Source organism: Erpetoichthys calabaricus, chromosome 5 (genome assembly GCF_900747795.2).
Source record: "Erpetoichthys calabaricus chromosome 5, fErpCal1.3, whole genome shotgun sequence".
Lineage (NCBI taxonomy): Eukaryota > Metazoa > Chordata > Cladistia > Polypteriformes > Polypteridae > Erpetoichthys > Erpetoichthys calabaricus.
The window spans coordinates 162,392,588-162,415,632 of record NC_041398.2 but is presented as its reverse complement, the minus strand read 5'-3'; the positions used below and the strand labels follow the sequence as shown (position 1 = coordinate 162,415,632).

At 42.6% G+C, this 23,045-nt stretch overlaps 1 protein-coding gene and 1 pseudogene across 1 annotated transcript in view; both read left to right on the top strand.

The window, feature by feature from the left end:
• LOC114652016 (multimerin-1-like) overlaps window positions 1-23,045 on the top strand; it is a 627,482-nt gene that overhangs the window by 223,190 nt on the left and 381,247 nt on the right. The gene's annotated exons all lie outside the window — the stretch shown is intronic.
• Window positions 4,632-7,339, top strand: LOC127528012 (uncharacterized protein K02A2.6-like; annotated as a pseudogene).

Below are 23,045 nucleotides of genomic sequence, written 5' to 3'. Positions count from 1 at the left end.
TTTGGTATTATCTCCTATATATATTTCTCTTCTGGTTCGTCCTGCTTCCACTTCAAAACCGGTCCCGCCCACATGCAGCCAACACAGCATTTCTCAATTCCTATTCGTCCTCTTCCAAACCCTTCCCCACACTGCCTGTGGCTCCTCTTCAAAATCTGTCCCGCCCACACGCAGACAACACGGCATTTCTCGATGCCTATTCGTCCTCCTCCAAACCCTGCAACAAAACTTTTCAAACGTGAACCTTACTTTGCTAAACACAAGAAAAGGCATTCTTCCCAACAACTATATGAGTGCCAGAAATGCAATAAGAAGTTCACTACACAGGATTGTCTGACTAAACACAACAAAACTCATTCACAACTCTGGCAATGCGACATCTGCAAAGCAATGTTTCCAAACCAACGCAGTCTCAGCAGACATACACACAATCCTCTTCCCGTTACCACAGGTACTTCTTCACCTAATTCCTGTCTTCCCGTCCAAGAGTACAACATTGGGACTCCAGACCAGCAGTGCAAACACTGTCATGCACTATACTGGCCTGCTGAGCGTAATACATCCAACAAGTACTCAAGGTGCTGCCACAACAGTAAAGTAGCTTTACCACCTTTGCAGGAGCCACCTGTGTCTTTACAACAGCTTCTTACACAGCAAACATCAGAAGCTAAAAATTATCGTGAACACATTCGAGAATACAACTCTTCTCTAGCGTTTGCTTCCATGGGTGCACAGATAACTCAACCTCCTGGCCACAGGCCATACTGTTTTAAAATACACGGGCAAATTTATCACCAAATCTCTCCACTATACGCTAACACTTCTACCTCTCCAGGATATGGACAGTTGTATGTTTTTGACACAGCGCAAGCTACTGAAGTATGCTTACAAAATAAAGCAAACTCTGCATGTAGCGAAAATGTACTTCTCCAGCTAAATTCCATGCTCAGAACCATCAACCCCTTCGCTAAATCATACAAACACATGCATGAAATCGCTCAGTCCAATTCAACAGCATCTGTACGAATGGTTTTCAAGGAAAACCCTAGGTAGAATTTACGATACAATGCCCCGACATGTCACACCAATGTTGCAGCGATTTTCGTCGAAGAAGATGGCCGAAAGGGACATTTGCATCTATTCCATAGGCAACTCCTGTAAACATATTTCCACGCTCAATATGAATTGCGATCCTATGGTTTACCCACTTTTATTTCCTTACGGAGACATTGGCTGGCACACAGGTTTACAACATGTTCCCGATAAAAGAACCACCAAGCGAATAAGGCTTACTCAATGGCAATTTTACGTGTGCAGATTAGCAATGAGGAATACATTTAGTATTTTGCACTCCAGCGGCAAACTATTCCAACAGTACGTTGTAGATGCGTATGTTAAAACAGAGGGTGCGAGTCTCAACTATCTCAGATTACATCAACAAGATCTGCGTGTGGAGCCATACAAAGGACTATCAGACGCACTGCAAGCAAATGCTGAAAATAACAATGTACATGTAGGCAAAATGATCATATTACCGTCCACATTTCCAGGAAGTCCAAGATACATGCAACAAAACTATTAGGATGCCATGGCCATAGTACGTAAATTCGGAAAGCCTGAATTATTTATCAATTTCACATGTAATTCTGCTTGGCCGGAAATTCTACATGCACTGTCGGATACCCAAAGACAAGAGCATAGACCTGATATTGTAGTACAAGTAGATTTTTTCACTCATTATTTGTCGTCTCCACCAAAACACCTATTCACAACTGTGTCTTTCAAGAAGTATTTATTTCTTCTTGATTTCTGAATTCCTTTCTCAGTTTTCCGTTCCTATTCTTACACCACCATATGTTACGTTGGGCTTCGGCTATTAACTGTATTTTGTTACTGGTTTTTCACAATGGCCACATTGGGGGTTCTATTCAATAAGGGCGCACACAAAAAGGCTAGCTTCAAAAGGGCAACCTCAATTGGGCGCGGCGAATAAAGGCGCGCGTAAATAAAGGCGAGCTTCAAAAGGGCGACCTCAATTGGGCGCAGCGAATAAAGGCAAACGCAACAAAATTATTACAGAAAATGTATTAAATAAAGGCAATGATTGAACGTATAAAAAGGAGAAAGCAAGAATATTAAAACATTCACTCAATTGAGGTCGCCCTTTTGAAGCTCGCCTTTATTTACGTGTGCCTTTATTCGCCGCACCCAATTGAGGTCGCACTTTTGAAGCTTGCCTTTTTGTGCACGCCCTTATTGAAGGATACCGCTTTTACTAAGTGTGTGCAGAGCCGCAACGTACTCCACCTTGCGCTCGCTGTTGGCCCCTTGTCCACCACGTGCTGTTCCATATAAGCACATAGTCAAGTGTCTTCAGCGTCATTATAATTCTACACCATCGGAAATTGCCTAATCAAAGTATGTCATGCTTCAATGCTGAACTGAGGAAACTTTCAGTGCATTGTAACTTTGGTGAGCAACTCGAACAGATGCTGTGCGATCGCATAGTGTGTGGTGTGACCGATCCTTTACTGCAGTGTCAGCTACTAGCGGAGCTGAAGTTAACATTCAAAATACCAGAGGAGCGCTCTCTAGCAGCAGAAATGGCGAACCGGAATGCACAAATGCTGAGGACTGAGAAGACTCTACCTACTAACAATACATAAACGAGGTACATAAAATGATTCAATCTAATTCAGTTCAGAATACAAGACCATTTGTATTACAAGAAAGTGATGTCAGAAAGTGTTTCCGATGCAGTGGGACTCATACAGCATGTAAATTTAGCACATCTGTGTGCCATTACTGCAAGAAAAGAGGACATTTAGCTCGCATGTGTTTTAAAAAGGCACGCTCTACTCAAATACTTTCAGATCTAGAAACTACAGCATTACAGACACAAGAAACCAGTATAGTCATAGTGAATGTCCAGGATGAGTATGTGGTACATAGTACACAAATGGAACACAACCTGCAAGAAGCCTGCATATACAGTGCTTCCGGAAAGTATTCACAGCGCATCACTTTTTCCATATTTTGTTATGTTACAGCCTTATTCCAAAATGGATTAAATTCATTTTTTTCCTCAGAATTCTACACACAACACCTCATAATGACAACGTGAAAAAAGTTTACTTGAGATTTTTGCAAATTTATTAAAAATTAAAAAATTGAGAAAGCACATGTACATAAGTATTCACAGCCTTTGCCATGAAGCTCAAAACTGAGCTCAGGTGCATCCTGTTTCCCCTGATCATCCTTGAGATGTTTCTGCAGCTTAATTGGAGTCCACCTGTGGTAAATTCAGTTGATTGGACATGATTTGGAAAGGCACACACCTGTCTATATAAGGTCCCACAGTTGACAGTTCATGTCAGAGCACAAACCAAGCATGAAGTCAAAGGAATTGTCTGTAGACCTCCGAGACAGGATTGCCTCGAGGCACAAATCTGGGGAAGGTTACAGAAAAATTTCTGCTGCTTTGAAGGTCCCAATGAGCACAGTGGCCTCCTTCATCCGTAAGTGGAAGAAGTTCGAAACCACCAGGACTCTTCCTAGAGCTGGCCGGCCATGTAAACTGAGCAATCAGGGGAGAAGGGCCTTAGTCAGGGAGGTGACCAAGAACCCGATGGTCACACTGTCAGATCTCCAGAGGTCCACTGTGGAGAGAGGAGAACCTTCCAGAAGGACAACCATCTCTGCAGCAATCCACCAATCAGGCCTGTATGGTAGAGTGGCCCGACGGAAGCCACTCCTTAGTAAAAGGCACATGGCAGCCCACCTGGAGTTTGCCAAAAGGCACCTGAAGGACTCTCAGACCATGACAAAGAAAATTCTCTGGTCTGATAACACAAAGATTGAACTCTTTGGTGTGAATACCAGGCGTCATGTTTGGAGGAAACCAGGCACCGCTCATCACCAGGCCAATACCATCCCTACAGTGAAGCATGGTGGTGGCAGCATCATGCTGTGGGGATGTTTTTTAGCGGCAGGAACTGGGAGACTAGTCAGGATAAAGGGAAAGGTGACTGCAGCAATGTACAGAGACATCTTGGATGAAAACCTGCTCCAGAGCGCTCTTGACCTCAGACTGGGGTGACGGTTCATCTTTCAGCAGGACAACGACCCTAAGCACACAGCCAAGATATCAAAGGAGTGGCTTCAGGACAACTCTGTGAATGTACTTGAGTGGCCCAGCCAGAGCCCAGACTTGAATCCGATTGAACATCTCTGGAGAGATCTTAAAATGGCTGTGCACCGACGCTTCCCATCCAACCTGATGGAGCTTGAGAGGTGCTGCAAAGAGGAATGGGCGAAACTGGCCAAGGATAGGTGTGCCAAGCTTGTGCCATCATATTCAAAAAGACTTGAGGCTGTAATTGCTGCCAAAGGTGCATCGACAAAGTATTGAGCAAAGGCTGTGATTACTTATGTACATGGGATTTCTCAGTTTTTTTATTTTTAATAAATTTGCAAAAACCTCAAGTAAACTTTTTTCACATTGTCATTATGGGGTGTTATGTGTAGAATTCTGAGGAAAAAAATGAATTTAATCCATTTTGGAATAAGGCTGTAACATAACAAAATGTGGAAAAAGTGATGTACTGTGAATACTTTCCAGATGCACTGTAAGACTACAGTTTCATTGAATGGCCAGCAACTAAGAATGGAAGTTGATTCTGGATCAGCCTGTAGTTTAATTAGCGATGATACTTACAAAAAGCTGTGGCCAAATAACCCACCTCCACTGGTACGTACAGATGGTATATTGCGGCAGTGGTCTCAGGCCCCACTCCAAGTGCTAGATAAGATCAAAGTTCAGGTTGAGTATCTCCATAAAAAGATCACCTTATCACTTCTTGTTGTTCGGGGCCAGGGTACTAGCTTGTTAGGACGAGACTGGTTTGAAACACTTGAAATAGAATTAACACGGGTGCACATAATTCAGCAGCACCATGTGACAGCTCTCCTGGAAAGGTATGCAGAAGTGTTCCAGAAAATAGGCGCATGTAGAGGACCACCCATTTCAATTGAAGTGGACCCTACAGTTTCACCAAAATTCTTTAAGGCTTGCCCTGTACCTTTTGCTCTTAAGCAGAGGATTGATGAGGCATTAGATGATCTGGTTGAGCAAGGCATTTTTGTACCAGTGTGACACTCAAAATGGGCAACACCCATTGTCCCTGTCACAAAAAGGGATGGAAGTTTAAGAATCTGTACTGTTAATACAGCAGTAAAACCTGATGTTTATCCCTTACCAACTGTTGCAGAGATGTTCTCCACACTGGCAGGGGGTGTCATTTTTACTAAATTAGACCTTAAACAAGCCTACCAGCAGCTAGTTCTTGATGAACCTTCAGCTGAGCTGTTAACAATTAATATGCACAGGAGGCTGTACCGTGCTCAACGGCTGCAATTTGGGGTCTCTACAGCTGTTGCCATTTTCCATCGTTTTATGGATACTCTGCTGGCAGGTATTCCAGGTGTACAGCCATACCTGGATGACATTTTAATCACTGGGAAAACTCCAGAGGAGCACAATGCACATTTGGAGAAAGTGTTATATCGAATCTCTGAAGTTGGACTTATACTTCAAAAGGACAAATGTGTTTTTGCTGCTACGGAAGTGGAGTTTCTCAGATTCAGAGTAGATAAAGAGGGCATCCATCCCCACCAGTGAGAAGGTGGAAGGTATCATGAATGCACCAGCTCCCCGCAACAAGACACAGCTTCACACATTTCTGGGACTTTTGAATTTTTACAGTTGTTTCCTTCCAAACAAGGCCACCATTCTGGAACCACTACACAGACTTCTTGACAACTCAATGGCATGGCACTGGGCTGCTGCCCATGACACAGCTTACTGTATAAGCAGGCAAAAGCACTGCTCAAAGCAGATGGACTGCTTGTGCACTATGTTAAGAAGCCTTTTGTATTGGTATGTGATGCCACTCCTTATGGCCTTGGAGCTGTACTGAGCCATGTAGAGCCTGATGATATGGAGTCCCCAATTAGTTTTGCTTCACGGACACTGTCGGTCACTGAACGCAATTATGCTCAAATAGATAAGGAGGCTCTTGGTGTTATTTTTGGTGTAAAAAAAATTCATCAGTTCTTGCAGGGACGCCAGTTTACAATTTGCACAGACCACAAGCCGCTCCTTGGTCTCCTACATCATTCTAAACCCATGCCACAGATCTTGTCACCTTGTATGCTTCGCTGGCATCTCTTGTTGGGTGCATGTAACTATCAGTTGTGCTACAGACCAGGAAAAGAGTTGACAACCGCCGATGCCTTAAGCCACTTGCCTATAGCATATCCTATGGCTGATACACCACTTCCTCTTGAAGTCCTGCTCTTGGAGTCTGTGCCTAATGCACCTATTCATGCTAACCAAATTGCTGCACTTACTCAGAAGGATCCAGTTCTGTCTCATGTGCTGCACTGGCTTTTGCATGGCTGGCCCCATGAAGTCCCAGGTGATGATTTCATACTCTTTGCCAATAGACGTAATGAACTCTCAACTCACAAGGGTTGTGTTTTATGGGGTAGTCGCATTGTAGTACCTGTTCTACCACGGGAGGATGTACTTAAACTACTTCATGACTCCCACCCTGGCATAGTCCACATGAAGGCTCTGGCTAGAAGTTATGTATGGTGGCCAGGAATGGACAGACAAATAGAGAAAACTGTAAAGTGTTGTACAACATGTCAACAGTCACGGCATGCACCATCCATGGCACCACTTCACCCCTGGGAATAGCCAGCTAAGGCTTGGTCTTGGATCCGCATTGATTTTGCTGGACCATTTCAAGGAAAGGTATTCTTTATTTTGGTAGATTCCCATTCCAAGTGGCTGGAGGTGTCTCTTCTACTGTCCATGTCTGCAAATGCTGCCATCTTTGCTACACATGGATTGCCAGATATTATTGTCTCAGACAACGGTGCGGCATTTACATCTGCTGAATTCAAAGAGCTCACAGAAAGAAATGGGATCCGGCATGTGACAACGCCCCCCTATCATCCGTCCTCAAATGGGCAAGCAGAGCAAATGGTACAGACAACAAAGGATGCTCTACAGAGAATCATAGCTGGTAATTGGCAAACACACCTTGCAAGATTTTTGCTATCTCAGCACACCATGCCCAACTCTTCCATAGGAAAGAGTCCTGCAGAATTGCTAATGAAAAGATGACTGACCGCTGCACTTGATCGCCTTCACCCAGACTTTCAAGCTGACATGCATACGAAGCAAGAGGAGCTAGCACAAAAGCAGGGGGGTGTGTTTAGGCAATTTCGACCCTTACAGACAGTACTGTATATGCACTGTGGGATATGACTGGCCTTTTTATCCCGGCCAATACCCCCAGACCGCAAGGTGGAGCCCTGCTTGCAACATAGAGGTGCCCCGAGTTCCAGCAGGGCATCATGGACAGTGGAGTTTTTCATCACAGCCCTGCTGGATACCATGGGGGCCTTCAGGGGACGCTGCAGGAAGGCCCAGAGACTTCGGTTTTACCTGTAACCCAGAAGTACATCTTAGTCACGGCGACAGAGGTAATGACGTACTTCCGGGATGAAGAAGAGAAGTTTTCACCTGACCCGGAAGTGCTGAATAATCACATGGACTGAGGGATCAGAAGCACTTCCAGGTCATGAACTATATAAAGGACTGTGGGAGATCCCATGGGGAGCTGACTTGGGAGGCAGGGTGAATAAGCACCAGGGAGTGGAGGATTGTGTATTGTATTGAGTATTGTGTTGATTTATGAGTATAGTGGAGTAGAGGGTGCTTTGTGCACATTATGGTTCAAATAAATATTATATTGTTGCAGTTGAGGTATCGATCCACCTCTTGAACCCTCAGGTACCACTCCAAACAGCAGGTAAAAGTATAACAATTATTTATTTTGTTATAATACAGTGCACCAAGCACCCTCCACTCCACACTACTCATACAATAAATCAACTCTCTACTAATCAGAATACTCTCTCTCCTCCTCTCCCAGACACTTAGCCACCCTACCTCCCAGCTCAGCTCAGTGTACTGGGCTTTCCCAGAGACCTTTATACTCCCTGACCCAGAGGTGTTCCTGCCCAACAGTCCACAAGTCCTTATTCCTTCCGGGTCAGGGTAAACAGTCCTTATCTTCACCCCGGAAGCACATTGTTTCTTCCTGTCACTGGATTATGACGCACTTCCGGGTTATAAGGCATGTATGAGTCCACGGGCCTCCCTACAGCGACTCCCAGTGGTCCCCAAGGTATCCAGCAGGACTGTGTGTAAAAACTACATAGTCCATGAGGCCCTGCTGGAATTCGGGGCCCGTCCATGCTGTCAAGAGAGCTCCTCCTGGCAGCCTGGGGGTGCGGACCGGAATATGAAGCCGGCCATCCACCACAATATTTGGACTTTTATCTGGTGTCTGGCGTCTGATCTGAGGGTTCAAGGGAGCAATAGCGCCCCCTATCTGTCACAACACGCAATTTTGTAGGAGAACCACGATGGATGCCATCAGTAGTGCAAGAGGCAACTGGCCCTGTGTCTTACCGTGTGCAAACAGAAGATGGACACATTTGACGTCGCCATGTTGATCAGCGAATGATGGATGAAGGGCCAGTGCCCGAAGCAGAGTCAATGCAGCAGCCAGCTACCACTGTTCAGCAGCCTCCTGGTAGCCCAGAAATACCAACTTCTTCTGAATCTACTACAGATAATGATATAGTAGTGACCCCGCAGCCTATGGTGTCACTAAGGTCCCGTAGAGCTCTTGTTAGGCCAAAACGTTACAAAGATATGTAAAACTGGGGGAAAGGAGTGTTGTGTATTTGCATGTTCAGTAACAAGTTAAATTTATATTGATGTTGATTGACATTCTCACCATTTGAATTATTCAATGGATGACAGCCCCAGGGCATATTAGATATCCAAAAAGAAGGTTGGGAGGAAGAGGCTCTCCTGTCAACAAATATATTAGAATATATCCCGGAATTACACGATAGATTTGCTAAAATCCGACCTATTCTCAAATATCACATGGAGAAGGCGCAAGCAGCTCAGGTGGCACGTCTCTGCAAGATTTCTACCTGGGAGATTGGGTCATGGTCCTTGTTCCTACCTCTCACTCTAAACCACTGGCACATTGGTAAGGCACTTACGAAGTTAAGGAGAGGAAGGGGCTCATTGAAAATTTGGTAAAACAACCAAATCTTCGACTGAGTGAAAGGGTTTATCTTGTAAATCTGCTGAAACCATGGAAGGAGAGGGACCTTGATCCCTCCTCCGGACAGCCCTGCTCACTCTTTGCTCATAAATTAGACCTTAACTTCGGCCCTAATCTGACCACCCATCAACAACGAGAGCTGGAAACAGTTAACCTATCTGTCCCGGAGGTAGTGAGCGAGAAACCCAGACGAACCTTCCTGATTATGTATGACATTGTGACAGAGCCCGGAGTGATAGTCCAAGAATGCCCATTTCGGCTTCCTGAAGCAAAAACAGTAGAGGTGGAGCTAGAGATCAAACAAATGCTGGAACTAGATGTGACAGAGGAATGTTTTAGTCCCTGGTCCAGTCCTATTGTACTGGTTGCAGAGCCGGATGGGAGTTGAAGGTTTTGCAATGACTTCCGTCTGGCAGGTTCCTTTAACGGACTCCACAAAGGAAAAGACTGCGTTTAACACCCCTAGTGGGCACTGGCAGTATCGTGTCATTCCATTTCAGTTGCATGGGGCACCCGCGACTTTTCAGCGTCTGGTGGACAAAGTGCTCCATCATCATAACTATTATAGTGCTGCCTACCTGGATGATGTAATCATCGATTCCAGCACTTGGAAGGAACACCTACAGCAGGTACAAGCTGTGTTATGGTCATTAGGGGAAGTCGGTCTTCAAATTAACCCAAAGAAATGCTTCTTTGGATTAATCGAAGCCAAATATTTAGGCTACCTAGTGGTCCGGGGTACGGTACAACCACAGTGTTCCAAAGTTGATTAGATATTGAAATGGCCCCATCCGATTACCTAGAAGCAGATCTAAGCCTTTCTTGGATTGGCTGGCTACTATCGCCAGTTTGTACCCCGTTTCTCTGAGAGTGGCGCCCTTCACCAATCTCACCATCTCTCTGACTTAAAACAGTCCCTTACAGCTCCAGTTTTGAAGGTTCCTAACTTTTCTTTGTCTTTCATCCTTGAGACGGACGCTTCGGACACAGGTCTTGAAGCCATGTTGAGCCAAAGTGTCTGTGGTGTTGAACACCCTGTCATATTTCTGAGACGGAAACTGCTGGACCGAGAGACCAGGTGCTGGACTGAGAGACGCCGTGGAGTGGGAGGCCTTGGCGATTAAATGGGTGATTACTCAGCTGAAGTACTACCTCTTGGGTTGCGAGTTTACCCTGCTAACAGCTCATGCACCTTTACAGTGGATGGCTTTACACAGTCACAAGGTGGTTCTTCGACCTATAGCCATAAAATTTTTTGGTTGTTTTTCATGGGGGTGTCCCGCAAGCCAATGCCACTGCCCTTTCTCTGTGTCACAACCTCTCGGGCAAGAACACCCAATCTGATGTGTCTGGGCTTTTTGTGTCACACATATGGAGGCAGCTAAAAGTACCAACAGATGGTAATTGCATGCCAGGCCAGAGGGTGGCGGGGTGTGCTAACCATTTCTCTGTTATTTTTACATATATATGCTGTTAAATAAAACTATTGAAATCATCAGAAAAAAATTGAAAAGCAGAGTCGGCGGTTTCATTTTGCGTATGTGCTCACCCCCTTTGTCTATCAGAAGCTAAGTGAGTTTCTGTCTCCTTGGAGGTTTCGTTTTGCCAATGTGCTTGCCTCGCTTGTGTATTAGCGGTTAAGCAGATTTGTCTTTCGCTGCCGGTTTCACTTTGGTGATGGAGTTGCTTTCTTTCAGCTTCATGCTGTAGCCTCGTACTTCTTTCTTCTGTTTAACTTGGGACCGCCTTGCCAGCTCTTTGAGCTTCATGCTGTAGACTTGCGCTTCCGGGCCGCCTCGCACTTCTGAGCTGAACAGACACACACACTTCTATACGCAGATGTTTATATATTAAGATATATATATTGTCACACATGTGCGAGTAGGAGGGAGCTGTATGTACCAAATGAAGGTAATTCCATGCCAGGCCAAGGAGTGGCGGGGTGCGCTAAACCTTCTTCTGTTGTATCAGCAGACCAAAAGCGGGAAAACTTATCTGATTCGACCTTGAAGACATCACTTCCGATTCTGCCGGCCAGAAATACATCACATCTGGTTCTGACGCCCAGAAGTACATCACTTCCGGTTTATGACATCACTTCTGGCCTTGGCATTTAAAGCCGCCATATTATCAACCTTTCAACAGTTCTGTTGCAGACTCCAACCGATGCATATTAGTGCTATTTCCAAAACCCATTTGCAGCCAGGGAAATTATATGGGTGGCTGCCCAAGACCTTTTTAAGTGTGTCGAGTCTAATCATTTCACTATATATATATATATATATATATATATAGATATATATATATATATATATATATATATATATATATATATATATATATATATATATATATATATTCACGGCATTCGAAGTCTGTGTCACAATCTGTTAGTGTGGGTGGTTACCTACCAGGTAACGCTTTGTGGTTGGCCAGCAATCTGCTAACATCCGCCACGGTGCCCTCAGTTTGTGAAGAGCAGATCATAGAATGGTTGCAATAGTTTTACTGTCAAATAAATGCAAAGAGTACACGACACGTGTTTCGCCCTCATTCTGGGCTCATCAGGTGTACACACTCCACTGCACTCCCTCTCGGGAATCGAACCTCGGACGTCAGCGTCAGAGGCGATGCCCCTAACGTTGCGCCACACTAACAGATTGTGACACAGACTTCGAATGCCGTGAATGTAATTACCCCGATCTACATGCTGTCAAATAAACGAACCACACGCCGTGGCGCAACGTTAGGGGCATTGCCTCTGACGCTGACGTCCGAGGTTCGATTCCCGAGAGGGAGTGCAGTGGAGTGTGTACACCTGATGAGCCCAGAATGAGGGCGAAACACGTGTCGTGTACTCTTTGCATTTATTTGACAGTAAAACTATTGCAACCATTCTATGATCTGCTCTTCACAAACTGAGGGCACCGTGGCGGATGTTAGCAGATTGCTGGCCAACCACAAAGCGTTACCTGGTAGGTAACCACCCACACTAACAGATTGTGACACAGACTTCGAATGCCGTGAATGTAATTACCCCGATCTACATGCTGTCAAATAAATGAACCACACGCCGTGGCGCAACGTTAGGGACATCGCCTCTGACGCTGACGTCCGAGGTTCAATTCCCGAGAGGGAGTGCAGTGGAGTGTGTACACCTGATGAGCCCAGAATGAGGGCGAAACACGTGTCGTGTACTCTTTGCATTTATTTGACAGTAAAACTATATATATATATATATATAGTGGCACACGGCTGGGGGTGGTACCCAGCCGGGATGCCCAGGAGGACCGGAGGAGGGCTTGCTTTGGGGACCATGGGTACAGAGCTGTGAAGCTCAACCCTCAACCCTGTTGGGGCCCATGGTCACTGCCAGGGGGCGCCCCAATGCGGAGTCCTGGACCTCAGCACTTCCGCCACACCTGGAAGTGCTGTGGGGAAGAGGATCGGGAACACCCAGAGTGCTTCCGGGTACACAGCCAGCACTTCCGCCACACTGGGGAGTTCTGGTGGAAGATTGCCTGGAAGCACCTGGAGCACATCCGGGTGATTATAAAAGGGGCCGCCTCTCTTCATTCAAGGCTGGAGTCGGGTGAGGAGAAGGACAGAGCTTGAAGGAGAGGAGTGGAGGCGGCCTGAAGAGAGTGAGGCAGAGTGAGAGAGGCCTGGACTTTGGGGGAGTCTGTGGGTTGTGTGGCACTTTATTGTAAATAGAACTTGTAAAATAAACAAGTGGTGGTGCTTAAATACCATGTTTACCTGTCTGTGTCCGGGGCTCGTTCCACAATATATATATATTGTGACTATATATAGTCACACACGTGCGAGTAGGGGGCAGCTAAAGGGCTTGAGCAATTGTAATTCTACACCAGACCAGGGGGCTGCGGGGTGTGCTGACTGTCTCACTCAGTTCCTTGCAGACCATTCTTGGGAAATTTTGCAGTCCTCTGAAGATGTCACTTCTGGCTTCAGTGCTCTTGAAGACGTCACTTTTGGCTACGGTGCCTGTAATGACGTCACTTCCAGTCCCAATGCCTGTGTTGATGTCACTTCCGGTCCATGAAGATGTCACTTCCGGTTCAGGCATCGATGACATCACTTCCTCCGCCTTTAAAGTTGCCATCTTACATCAACATATTACGTTCTGTTTTGGATTCAGCCTTGTGAACAACCTTCTTCAATTTCAACTTTTTTGCAGCCAGGGCATATTATACGGGTGGTTGCCCCAAACATTTATGATGTCTGTTGGTCATTTTTCTAACAATATATTGTCACGCTTGGGTCACAGATTTGCACAGAAACACAGGCAGTTGTAGAGACAGGAACTTTATTCAAACACTGCAAAAGAATACTTGTCTCTTTTTCAAAAGTTTAAACATGCTCTTTGACAAGACAGAGATGACAGTTCCCTCTCAGTCTTTCGGCGTTTTATAGAGGAGTGTCTGTATCCTGTAGGGGTGCGTTCAGCCCCCCAGCTCACAATATATATATATATATATATATATATATATATATATATATATATATATATATATATATATATATATATATATATATATACACATCCTAAATATATATTCTAAATATAGCTCAAAATTAATAAAGAAATTCTTAAAATAAAAATTAAACTTTTGCCATGACTATCTCATTATCTATAATTAAATCCTACTGATATTTAGAGATTAATCCATTTTTGTAGACATCGATATCAAAGATTTTAAAAAAACTGCTGCACTGAGGAATGGTCCACGATCATACCACTGTGCTTTGCAGCATATAAAATTTATATGAAAATGACATTGAGGAGTTTGTGTCGGGGCAGCATGGTGGTGCAGCGGTAGTGCCGCTGCCTCACAATTAGAAGACCTGGGTTCGCTTCCCAGGTCCTCCCTGCGTGGAGTTTGCATGTTCTCCCTGTGTCTGCGTGGGTTTCCTCCGGGTGCTCCGGTTTCCTCCCACAGTCCAAAGACATGCAGGTTAGGTGCATTGGCGATCCTAAATTGTCCCTAGAGTGTAGTATGTGTGTGGGTTTGTTTCCTGGGATTGGCTCCAGCAGACCCCCGTGACCCTGTAGTTAGGATATAGCGGGATGGATGGATAGTTTTTGTCAAGTAACAGTGATACCATAAGGTACACAATAATTTTGACACCTTTGTTTATCCATCCATCCATCCATCCATTTTCCAACCCGCTGAATCCGAACACAGGGTCACGGGGGTCTGCTGGAGCCAATCCCAGCCAACACAGGGCACAAGGCAGGAAACAATCCTGGGCAGGGTGCCAACCCACCCCAGGACACACACAAACACACCCAGGCCAATTTAGAATCGCCAATCCACCTAACCTGCATGTCTTTGGAATGTGGGAGGAAACCGGAGCGCCCGGAGGAAACCCACGCAGACACGGGGAGAACATGCAAACTCCACGCAGGGAGGACCCGGGAATCGAACCCAGGTCCCCAGATCTCCCAACTGCGAGGCAGCAGCACTACCCACTGCGCCACCATGCCGCCCCACCTTTGTTTAATGAAAGTAAATATTATTATTCATTAAAACATTTTGAAATAACTGAATTAGCTTAAAAACCTGCAGTTTTGATTTTTGTAAGACTAGCTTATCATTTCTGCTGATAGGAAGTTCAGGTCAGGTGGTGGAAGTACTGAGAAGTTGAGTAGATGTGTTTTGCACACAGAAGACAAAAAGGAATGGTAACAGTAAAAGAATGCTTAAATGAAATTGTGGAAAGTACAAGTTTTTCTCACATGGGACAATGATGGCAGTGCTAGGGGTAGTGAACGTCTCTCAGAGGGTAGATCAAAATGTAAAGGCAATTTGAAAATTTTGTAGTAACATCAAAGGATAGAAGCTGATGCAACACACCACTTTTCTGATGGTTAATGGGCAGTTCAAACACACACAGTGCAGCACTCTGCTGTTAGTCTACTTGAAGTCAAGGTCAGTTGAACATGGACACTGCTCTGCAGGATTGCACCATTGCTGAACAACACACTGTAGTGAGATATTCTTGGGCAGAGGAAGTGAATCCTGCTGAAATTCAAGAAAGGATGTTGGCTCAGTACAAAAAGTGAAAACAGCATGACTCAATGAAAAGTTTATGAATGGGTAGACAGGTTTAAAGTGGGAAGAACAAGTGTAACTGATGAAGCTCAATCTGGTCAACCATCAACATTGTGCACACAAGTCCACATTGATATGGCAAATGACTTCATCAGAGAAGATCGATGGATTACATTGTCTGCATTTATTGCACATTTAGATTTCAGCTATGGATCTTCACATGCATGTATGATGATTTGGGGTACCATAAAGTTTGTGCAAGATGGGTACAAAAACAGGCTACCGATCTGCACAACATCCTTCAGCATGTTCATACTACCCATAAGTCATAGTGAACCTGTTATATTGTGTCTGTTATGTTAGGTAATTTGAGGCTGATGACGGCAGATATTCAATGATAGACACTGAGGCCAGAAGTTATGTTAACTGCACAGTAGTCTTTTACTAAGAACGTTTTCCTTAACCACTTGTCCAAGATATCTCTTAACCCCACTGTGGTGCCCCCTGCTGCCTGGGAATACTACCAATCATTATTACATTTATTTCAATACATAACAGTGTCAGCTTCTATCTATTGAGGTAACTGCAAAATTTTCAAATGGCCTGTATTTTTTGCTTTACCTTTAATAATTATAATAATAATAATGCATTTTATTTATAGGGCACTTTACACTTGTAGTAAATCTCAAAGTGCTACATAAAAAGTTTAAACAAAGGCAATACAAGTTAAAAACAGAGATAAAACAACAATAAATAGTAGCATTCTTGTTAATATGCTTTCCTAAATAGAAAAGTCTTTAGCTGTTTTTTAAAACAGCCCACAATCTGCTGTGTTCTCAGGCTCTCTGGTAGGGCATTCCAGAGCCGTGGAGCAGCTACTGCAAAGGCTCAGTCACCCATTGTATGAAGTTTGGTCATAGGGGGGCGAAGGCAGTAGGTATTTGCAAAATGGAGATTTCTTGTAGTGGATTGTAATATAAGTAGTTCCTTAAGATAATGTGGAACATTTCCATTCATACACTGCTGAGTAAGCAAAGTTTATATTCAATACGGAGATGGATAGGGAGCCAATGAAGTGACCGAAGGATTGGTGAAATACGCTCACATTTCCACACCCTCATCAGGATCCATGCAGCAGTATTTTGAATTTGTTGTAGCTTTTGAAGGCTCTTGTTGGGTATCCCGATGAGGAGTGCATTACAATAGTCCAGCCTGGAGGAGACAAAGGCATGAACCAGCTTTTCAGCATCACAGAGGGAGAGGCAGGGACAGAGTTTGGCTATATTTCGGAGATGAAGGAATGCAATTTTACAAAGGTGATGGACATGTGTATCAAATTACAGATGGGAGTCTAACTTAACACCCAAATTTGTAACTGAGGGGGAGAGGGCAATGGTACGGTCAGAAAAGGAAATACAATTTACGGAGGAACGAAGTTGATGGGGGGGTACCAATTAAAAGAGCTTTAGTTTTGGTGCAGTTCAGCTTGAGGAAGTTCTTGGACATCCAAGCCTAAATCTCATCCAAGTAAGAGGAAAGAGAAAATGGAGGTGTAAGGGAGGTCGAATCCAGTCTCACATAGAGCTGCACATCATCGGCATAACAGTGGAATGAAATCTCATGCCTGCCGATGATGTGACCAAGGTGTAGCATATAGATGTTGAAAAGGGTCGGCCCAAGGACTGATCCTTGTGGGACCCCAAAGGTGACAGTGTGGGTACGAGATTTAGCATCCCCCAGGGCCACATAATCAGCCCTATCTGTGAGATAGGACTCAAACCACTCCAGAGCAGTGCCAGAAAGTCCAATTATATAGTGGTGACGATGGAGAAGAATATTATGGTCTACTGTATCAAATGCAGCTGTGAGATCCAGAAGGATAAGGAGTGATGGAGAGCCATGGTCAGCGGCCTTCAGGAGGTCATTGGTGATTCTGACCAGGGCTGTCTCTGTAAATTGTAAATTGCCTTTGTAAATTGTGTATGTTCAGACAGGAGGCAGCATGTAAAATTCTGTTTTTGGTGAGTGCATTTTCACTGGCAAGATTGCAGTGATACTAGAGAATCAACTAGAGAATGCTGCACCCTTAACGAACACAGCCCAGGAGTTAATTACTCCAGAGATATAAATGTGGATTGAGGACAGCAGGCATCCACAAACTGTACATTAGAAGTCTCACAAACCTAAAGGGGGCTTCCTAATGTAAATTAGGTGGAGTTCCAGGAAGACGATTCAAGGAATTTCGATGGGTCTTCCTTACCCTGTAAGAAATCTTTGAGCTTGCATCAGAAGAATTCACTGGCCAGGGTTTAAAAGCTCCTTCTGATGACCAGATCAGTAAGGTCTGAGGTAGGGAGGTTTCATAAGGAAGATGGTTCAGCAAGCAAAATGAAGAGAGGCCAGAGGAAGGATAGAAGATGGAAGGAGTGTCTGTAATGATGCACAAAAACTGGACTAGCCACTCTAAAAAACCTTGATTTGTCATGCCCAGTGAGCTACAGGTTAATTTTGTCTTTCTTATTATGAACATAAAATTATTGTTTGCATCTATATTTCCCTGTAATCTTCTGTGATATATTATTTTTGTAACAGTAAGCCCTTTTCTTATGTTTACTCTGATCTTCTGAGTCATCTTAGGGTTTGGTTTCACCTCAAGAGCACCACCTACAGACGACTATATTTACCAACATTTGTAAAATGACTGAAACAGTATGAAGGAGAAGTATCCACTTGCAGAGCCACAGCACCATACATCACCACAGTTTCAGACCCACAGTTTTAGACCTGGAAATGACGTTACCATTTGTAGGCAAAGCACAACAAGTCTCAGTTTTTAGCACGAGCGCAGCATTTTCAAGCACAAACAAAATATGACAGAAAACAGCACGGTATTGTTATTATTATTATTACTGTTATTCTTAATTATAATTAAAAACTGTACATTTTGCAAAACATTTTTCAGAACAGTTTGAAAAGGTAACGTTACATTTACATGTATGTAATCTTTGGCTGGCGAGCTAATTGTTAATGACTGCAACACTGGTTACGATGGTTTGCCTAGTAAAAACTGGGGAAATCGACACTTAATGTTGCATTGTCAGCAAAATACGATAAAAATGCATTTTGCCCAAAGTTCAGTCTATGTTCTTGATGAACGTAAAATTCCCAGTACTTTAAGACGATATTTAACTTAAATTAAGATCTTTTAAGTTCAGTTTTATTGTTTGTTATATCTATACTAATAAAAGGCAAAGCCCTCACTGACTCACTGACTGACTGAATGACTGACTGACTGACTCATCACTAATTCTCCAACTTCCCGTGTAGGTAGAAGGCTGAAATTTGGCAGGCTCATTCCTTACAGCTTACTTACAAAAGTTAGGCAGGTTTCATTTTGAAATTTTACGCGTAATGGTCATAACTGGAACCTGTTTTTTGTCCATATACTCTATCGCATCATCACGCCTACTACGTAATCACGTGAACTAAAAACAAGGAAAAGATTTACAGCACGAGTCAAATGTGGGAACAAAGGTAAATGACGTTAATTTTTGAGTGTCTTTTAATACTGTGTAAGCATACATATTAACACATGTGCAATTAAACGTGTGCATTTACGGGGTGATTTCTCAGGCTTAAAAGCTCGCCTTTTATTAAAAAGGTAAATGCTAACTGTTTTCATTCTGAAGGGCACAAACCACGTTAGATTTCAGCCGTTAAACGCGCAAAAATGTCGGTACACCAGATAAATAAGTGCAACATATTATCAGTTGTATTGTATGCTTACAATACATATAGAAATGTCTTAATCGTTAACTAATAATATGGGATAGTGTTTTTCGATTTGCGCCTTGATTTAAACGATTGCATGTCTTGGTGGGTTTGCGTAGCTTATTGTCAATATCTTTACACCTGTTTTTAAAACTTACTGACTGAAACGGGCTTTCACGAAAAAAGTTAGGGCTTTGCTACAGGATACACCCTCCACAAGTTAAGGAAGTAAAAATAAAGGTGTATATTTCTGTTTTATTTAAACCTTTTAAGTTCGTATGCATAGCCCCATTTGGCTGTTTTAGTTTTTTTTTTCTTTCTTCAGTAATATTTAATCTCCTTAAAGAAAAACAACATATGCATTTCACTTTTTTTGTATCTCTTTAGTAATATTTTAGTGTAAAAGGATAACCAGTATTTAAACCTTTTATGTTACTTTATAAAGTTATTTTACACAATGTTGAAAAATTAATAAGAAAGCTACATATTTTGGCAGCTGCTGCTTTAATTTTCAATGAAATGAAAAAAGCTCTCCAAGAGAAAACCTCAATGAAGAAGAAACCCTCATTTATAAAGGTTTGCTGCAGATGACTTGACTGAAAATAAATTAATACTTCCTATGTGTATAATACATATTTATCTATTTTACTTATGCCTTTATTCCAGCAACTTGCAACATCTGAGGTACAATTTGTTACATTACTTTTGTTTTTTGCAGCACAGGCAGGTGAAGTGACTTCCTCAGGTTCACACAGTGGTGTCAGTACCAGGATTTGAACTGACAAGCTCCGGGTTTGCTGAAATATTACTGAAGAAAGAAAAAAAATGAAAACGGGCAAATAGGGCTATGCATACAAATGTCCATCCATCCATTATCCAACCCGCTATATCCTAAATACAGGAGCCAATCTCTGCCAACACAGGGCATAAGGCAGGAAACAAACCCCGGGCAAGGTGCCAGCCCACCGCAGGGCGCACACACCCACACACACCCACACACCACGGACAATTTAGAATCGCCAATGCACCTAACCTGCATGTCTTTGGACTGTGGGAGGAAACCGGAGTACACGGAGGAAACCCAGACAGACACGGGGAGAACATTCAAACTCCATGCAGGGAAGCGAACCCGGGTCTCCTAACTGCCACCTTTCACTGCGCCACCATGCCGCCCGCATACAAACTTAAAAGGTTTAAATAAAACAGAAATATATACCTTTATTTTTACTTCCTTAACTTGTGGAGGGTGTATCCTGTAGCAAAGCCCTAAGTTTTTTCATGAAAGCCCCTTTCAGTCAATAAGCCTTAAAAACAGGTGTAAAGCTAAACTTGCAGCACCGCTATTCAATTACACTTGCCTAACGCCACTCCTAAGGGGAGATACTGTGGGATCTGGGCATCCGTCAAAGCACCAATCACAGGCCCAATTAGAAAGCGGGAAGCTGTGATTTGTCGTCTCCCTCCAATGTAACAATCACAGCCCGTGTTACAACGCACTATGTATATATGTATATATGAAGAGGATGGATGGATGGATGGATGTATGTATGTGTGTGTGTTTATGTATGTGTGTATATGTATGTGTATATATATGTTGATATGTGTATATATATATATATGTATATATATGTGGATGTGTATATGTATATACTGTATATATATATGTATATGTAGATATGTGTATATATGTATATATGTATATGTATATATATGTTTACATAACCTCTTTAACACACTACTTCTCCGCTGCGAAGTGCGGGTATTTTGCTATATATATATATATATGTCAATGTATGTATGTATGTATGTATGTATGTATGTCTATGTTTACATATATATGTGCATATGTATATATACGTGTATATATATATGTACATATGTATATATATATGTAGATGTGTAAATTTGTATTTGTATATATATGTATATGTGGATGTGTATATGTATGTATATATATGTATATGTAGATATGTGTATATGTAGATATGTACTGTATATATATGTATATGTATATATATGTTTACATAACCTCTTTAACACACTACTTCTCCGCTGCGAAGCGTGGGTATTTTGCTAGTAATCCCTCGCTATATCGCGCTTCGCCTTTCGCGGCTTCACTCCATCGCGGATTTTATATGTAAGCATATTTAAATATATATCGCGGATTTTTCGCTGCTTCGCGGGTTTCTGCGGACAATGGGTCTTTTAATTTCTGGTACATGCTTCCTCAGTTGGTTTGCCCAGTTGATTTCATACAAGGGACGCTATTGGCAGATGGCTGAGAAGCTACCCAGCTTACATTTCTCTTTCTCTTGCGCTGACTTTCTCTGATCCTGACGTAGGGGGATTGAGCAGGGGGGCTGTTCGCACACCTAGACGATACGGACGCTAGTCTAAAAATGCTGAAAGATTATGTTCATGTTGCTATCTTTTGTGCAGCTGCTTCCTGAAACGACATGCTGCACCGTGCTTCGCATACTTAAAAGCTCGAAGGGCACGTATTGATTTTTGCTTGCTTGTTTTTCTCTGTCTCTCTCTCTCTTTCTGTGCTCTTGACGGAGGGGGTGTGAGCTGCCGCCTTCAACAGCTTTGTGCCGCGGTGCTTCGCATACTTAAAAGCCAAACAGCCCTATTGATTTTCCTCTGCCTTTATGACAGTCTCTGCTCCTGACTCCTTTGAAGAGGAAGATATGTTTGCATTCTTTTAACTGTGAGACTGAACTGTCATCTCTGTCTTGTCATGGAGCACAGTTTAAACTTTTGAAAAAGAGACAAATGTTTGTTTGCAGTATTTGAATAACGTTCCTGTCTCTCTACAACCTCCTGTGTTTCTGCGCAAATCTGTGACCCAAGCATGACAATATAAAAATAACCATATAAACATATGGTTTCTACTTCGCAAATTTTCTTATTTCGCGGGTGACTCTGGAACGCAACCCCCACGATGGAGGAGGGATTACTGTATTTTATAAATTGTATTCATGCATCCATCCATCCATTCATTTCCTAACGAATGTTAACGTAGTGTTTAACTTTTAATTCTTTTCTTTTTTTTGGAGTGGGCACGACTTTTTAATGAAAATGAAACAATAAACATATTCCTGTTCGGTTAAGAAGTGAACATTAAGTCTTTAAATGAGAAAGTAATCTAAGGATAAGCTTCAAAAGTCTACACCACTAAATTATGTTTTCTTATTTAGCCAATGAAGTAGTGTCAAATGATGTTGCTTTTAAGAAAACAGAGAAATTAAAATCCTTTGCCCACATTGAATGTTCAGAATTTGGTGCATTAGTTAACAAGTCTAAATCTTCCTTCATTTTCTTACTACATTTGTGAAAGATCTTTTACTTTCTCTTTAGTAAGCCACATTTAAGTATTATAAATTAGTTTTTAAATCTTGGATATGTACCTACATTATTTATACTGGCTAATAACCTCTTCTTAAATTAAAAAAAAAATCTTTATAACTGTGATCTGTCAAATTATAGACCAATTTTCTAATCTTTCTTGTATTTCTAAAATTTAGAGAAAGGTGTAGGTAAGCGGTTCTCTATATTTTTGCAAATAAAAGTAATCTCTTGTAACATTTTTACCCAGGTATTGCTTTAGTCAAAGTATTCAATGATTTGCACTCCACTGACCATGGTTGCATTTTTAGGCCCATAGTATTGCATGTACAGTAAGTGCCACATTTGATACTCTAGACCATGATATTCATCTGATCAACTACATGAACCATCTTAGTGTTCTAAAATAGAGGTTTACCTAGTAGAAAGTAGATTCCTTGAAATTGTCATTTGTTGAATTCTAATAAAACAGAATTGCTAGTCATTGGTTCAAATGCTGCTAAAAATGTCAATTTGAATGTAACATGTCTGTAGATGGCACCCCTATCACTCATAATACACTAATTCTAAACTTGGGTATATCTACAGTGAAAATTATGATCTTTCATTTGATACACATACTAAA